Below are 5,202 nucleotides of genomic sequence, written 5' to 3'. Positions count from 1 at the left end.
TATATATATATAAGAAATATACTTAAGACCTGTTTTTGCATCGGGGGAGGAAAAAAAATATTCAAACTTATAAAAAGGGCACAATACTTTGAATGCTTATTTTTCAAACTTCAATAAGGGGCATTCCTAATTATCCATGTCTTCATGAACATAATCAATTTCTCATATGTGATTATGCTGGTACAAAAGACACTTTTGTCTGAGGACAGCATATTCAAAACTTTGCAGACAGCACTGTACTGTGGACAGCTAAATTTATTTTACTTCCTAGAACTCAAACTTTCTACATTATTCACAGAGTATCCCTCTTCAATAAGGGATTTATAGACTTTTTTATTGATGTTCCTGTGTGAAGTCATTACAACCCACTGTGCAAAACTCAACATGAATTAGATGTACATTCCATTAATGTATATTCACCCAGATTATTGCATCTATATATTCTAATATTGATTTAAATAAAGCCATATATACTCTGGCTTACTCATAAATTCACTCTACAGTAAGTGGTCTTGAATTATATTCAAGCTCATGAAAATATCAATACTCTTGAATTACAAACATGAGTCAGCCCATGTAGTTATAAGGCAAACATTATACCACAGGACGTTGGACACCACGGTAAAAGAATACCAATAATAATCAAACTGTGAGCTATTAAGATCCACAAGACAGAGTGAAACTAAAGAACTGACTTGAATAGGCTGTAGAATGTCTTTAACATACAGTACAAGTCTAGTTGAATATGTCTTACGTCTACTAATTTTACTTGACATAATTTGCACTTGCCATCTAGTGCCATCCCTGGGTGCCCGCACTGTGCCCCAAGAACATCATGTTTAGCACAAGTGGAAAACCTCCAATATGAGGGCAGGTCAGGTGGATGGAGAACATGCCAGATGGAAGGAGATCCAGCAGCTACCGATGTGGCAGCTGAATGGAAACATTAGTTCCTTACAACTATCTGCCTTCCACAATAAATGTTACTGTTTATGATATAAAGGAAAAGACAAAAACAGAATAAATACAATACAAGTAATCATTTAGAACTGAAAACATATTCTCTGTAAATGTAGTTTTCTTTATGTTCAAAACTGTATTGTTTGGGATCTATTCTTTGTTCTGGTAGTCTGAGTCCTTGAATGGAGCTGCTTTCCACATGACTGACCTCTTTGATATCATGATTGTTTGGTTAACCACTGCTTGATTGCCAAAGCACCTTGAAATTGGTAATGATTACATGGTTTGTTAAATTTGTATGAAAGAGAATTACAATGTGCAGAAATTGTCTGTAAAGAAATGAATGAACACTTGACAGTTTTCTATTTGATCTAGATCTGATTTTGAGTTTACAAATATGTGTACAGAAAATCATAAAATAATTTGTTTCAGCTTTGTAATTAGAAACATTCACAGCTATAATGTTAATGCATCTCCTGACATTGTTCAACCCTTTCACAAATAAGAACAGTTTTACTAGTGTAACGCTATGAAAACAATACAGGTATGCATTTTCCTGTCACGCACGGAGAGACATGACCACTAGGGGGCGCTATGGCTTGCACGGAGGTGGTGTGAGCCCTGAGAACAACCAAGGAGCAGAGTCAAAGCAGTAACCAGGTTTTCTACAGAGCCTCTGATGGGCAGGATGTTGTGGTCAGGCACAGGAGACACTGGAAGCAACAGGAAGCACAGGTGACTCAGGAATATCCAGAGATAAACAGGAACACTGGAACAGCACAGATAAGTTGGCTGGGAACCAGCAGACTGGACAACGGGGAGGGGGGTAACACAGGAGCTGGACAGAGGAAACACTAAATTAGGCAGCAGGTTAACAGGAACTAGCTCAACAGAACTAGGGGCCCGGCACAATGGAGACATGTTGCATGAACATAGAGTGCAGTGTGTGAGCTAGCTAAACAGCCAGGGATGGTTGGGAGGCTATTTTCTGATAGGCCAGCGGATTGGACAGAATTCATAAAGCTTGGAAACAGAAGCATACCCAGTGTCAGAACTGCCCACATGCGCAGGAGAGAGGCATCTGTGCTTTATTGTCCAGCAACTGTGAGGACGAGGTGGATGTGACAATTCCACAATGAAACCAGATCTATTCTTCTTTTCTTTCTAGTATAATTTATAAGAATGAATAGAACAGTCTGGTTACCAACACTTTTTCCTTTAGACATTTTGACAGACAATTAGTATTCATAATACTTAAGGCTGTCAGATAACAGAATGAGTGTTTTCACTGTTTACAAACAATTGTACTTCCATAGAAGCAACCATTATTGACCTTCTTCTAAACATGAAAGGTACCTAGCTGTAATTCTAATGTTCTAAATAAGTGATTCAGTGACTCACCTGAAACAGGTATGCAGACCACATTAGGGACAGAACACATAATTTGAAACATATCAGAATATATTATTATCAGAAATTATCAGATCATAATCTGAAAATTGTCAGATTATCACAACGGCAGCCACAAAACTAGCATTTTTTTTAAACCGCATTCAAGATGACCGCCTCCATTTTGCTTCCATGACAGAATTGCTTTCAGACTAGATTTGGTCAAAAATGTCCCTACGTATTATTTAATTTACAGGGGTAAAGGCAGTGAGGTGTAGGCAGTGAATCCCAAGTCTCTGCAGCAGACTCCCAGCACTGTACTAAGTCCATAGTCATGTCACTAATCAACCCACAAAGGGCCTCACAATGTCCCTACCATAGTCATATGTCTTTAGGATGGTCTAAGGTCATTTTTTTTTTTATTGGGGGGGCGGGACCAATAAACTACATGTTTTATATATATGTTGGTATATGTATATTTATGTATATAGGTGGTTGAGGTAGTTGACTCCCCTCAGTTTCAGCAGGCAAATGGTTGGTCCGATATGCAGAAAACCCCCACAGAACTGGGTGGGAAAGGCACCAGAGAAATTCAAGGTAGATGAAGTAAGACAAAGGAGGGCAATGATGTAAAAAAAATGGGGGAGGTGAGTGTAAATATTTTCAGTAGGATGAAGAAGGTCCTATCTCAGAGTTGTAGAAGTAGAAAGTCTTTCCCAGCTGGCGCAATCTATGTTTTGTTGTTGGTATATTATATTGGATTAGGTTATTGTCTATGTTTGCCAGCTATTATATGTTATTTACCTTTGTGGTACATTGTAAAACATGCAGTTAGGTAACTAGCTTCACCTCAAAAATTGTCCTTAGACAGTGTTCATGACGTATAACTATGGTAGGAACATTAGATTGTGAGCCCCTTTGAGGGACAGTTTCTAACATGACTATAGACTTTGTAAAGTGCTTTGTAATATGTCGGCACTATTTAGAATAATTAGGATAATTTGCCTCAACACTGGCAGGTCTTCGACAGATGGTGAAAGCCTGAGACATGAGTAAGTAATGAAAACCAATACAACTCTATTGGTTTGCTGTTATTGCATAAACAAAATTTGCTGCTGCCAGAATTCAGAAACAAATTAAAGGGCGTATTATGTGTCATTATTAAAAAAGGAATAATATTATGGTTGAAATACAAATGGTCAAAATGTTCCCACGTTTAACTCAGCCCTGCCCAAGTCAAGACAAATTCAGGAGTTTATACCTCTCACAATTAAAAAATAAAATTAGGCTGCTTTATTTGGTATTATTATTATTAATTTTTAGAAACCATGTCCATATACTAAGCATTACATAAAAGAGAACAAAACCAATTTATTGAATTACAATGATATTTGTGTACAATCAAATACAAATAGCTCTTGAGTATCTATCAGAAAAAAAAAAGGAATACTTTTTTCTAAACTACCATAGGTTTAAATACTTTCATAGCTAGTGACTTAGGGCAAACAAAAAAGTAGAAAAGTCAGAACATGAGGTGCTTGTTCTCTAATTAATATAATTGCAAAGTTATCAGCATGACAGTCAATCTTTTCATGCACTGGTAACAGGCATTGACAACCTACATGATCACTACAAGAAATCAGGGGGGGGGGGGGGGGCGTTTAAAGTTAGGATCCATCAGAGCTGTTCCATGCCTGGATAAAACAAATATTTTTTTTTTCGAAAAGCCATACCCAGGGTGAACTTTCTATTATGTTGTAACTATAGCCGGACGTCCACAAATTTGGCAGAAATATGCTTTTATATTTAATTAACTAGTGAAATGTTCCAAATCTAAGCCCTCATTTGTTGGTATCAGATTCTCCAAAAAATATTTTCTACTGTAAAAGTGTAAGATCACAAAAGCATAGAAAAAGATTATTTTGATTCTAGTAAAGATGTTCATATTATTAATTTCTTCCCTAAACTACATTTATGTTTTGGAAAGTCACTACACTATAAAAATGTTCTTAAAACAAACAGCATCAACCACAAAAAACCCAATTAGGTTTAGGACAGTTATCTATGGTCACTGACCTGATTTTGAAAACCTAGAAGTTGATTTCTCGGAAAGTATGTATGTTTCACAAGCAACTTTTTTAAAGGCAACTGTGTATAGAATTTAAAGCCTAACTAAACCCCACCATTAAAATTGCACCCAGGCAAGTATTTTATTGCAGAAGGGACAGACAATGTCTCTTTTATGATAAAATAACCTTACCTGCCTGACTGTATTTTTTTTTTTTAATTCATTTACCTGTCTCTGTTTTATTGCAGGCACCCCCATCTTCATTCAGTTCTCTTCCAGGTTCCTGATCTTCAGCCTTCTTAATTAGCCAGACCAAAATGATGTTCTTTGAGTCCTTTGGGGGATGCTAGAATATCCGACATATCCTGGCATAATATGTTAAGCTATATGTTAAATTTACCTGCCTGTGTATATGATAAGTACACAGGCAGGTAAATATGTAATAAGAACCTGCCTTATCGAAAATTTCTTTAATTCTGAGCAGAAAAAAAAATCACATCTACACATACAGATAAATTAGAAGCTGTTTGGCTGCTATACTTGCTTTATATTTCTGTTGTATAATGTTTTAAAAAGTCAAGAACCTAATTTTCATCTAACAACTGTTGGTTCATTAGTAGTGGCCCACATTTTGTGGCATCCTAGCTGAGTATGCTTTTCTACTATAGTGTCTCGTCATTCCTTTAATTGGCAAAAAATTGGATTTTCCCAGCAACATCAATTTTGTCTAAGGAACATGTGGATAGGTAATTAGGGTGCTGGAAGTTTACACATACTGGGCACTG

This window comes from Pyxicephalus adspersus, chromosome 6 (genome assembly GCF_032062135.1).
Source record: "Pyxicephalus adspersus chromosome 6, UCB_Pads_2.0, whole genome shotgun sequence".
Lineage (NCBI taxonomy): Eukaryota > Metazoa > Chordata > Amphibia > Anura > Pyxicephalidae > Pyxicephalus > Pyxicephalus adspersus.
Note: the sequence above shows the minus strand (reverse complement) of the source record.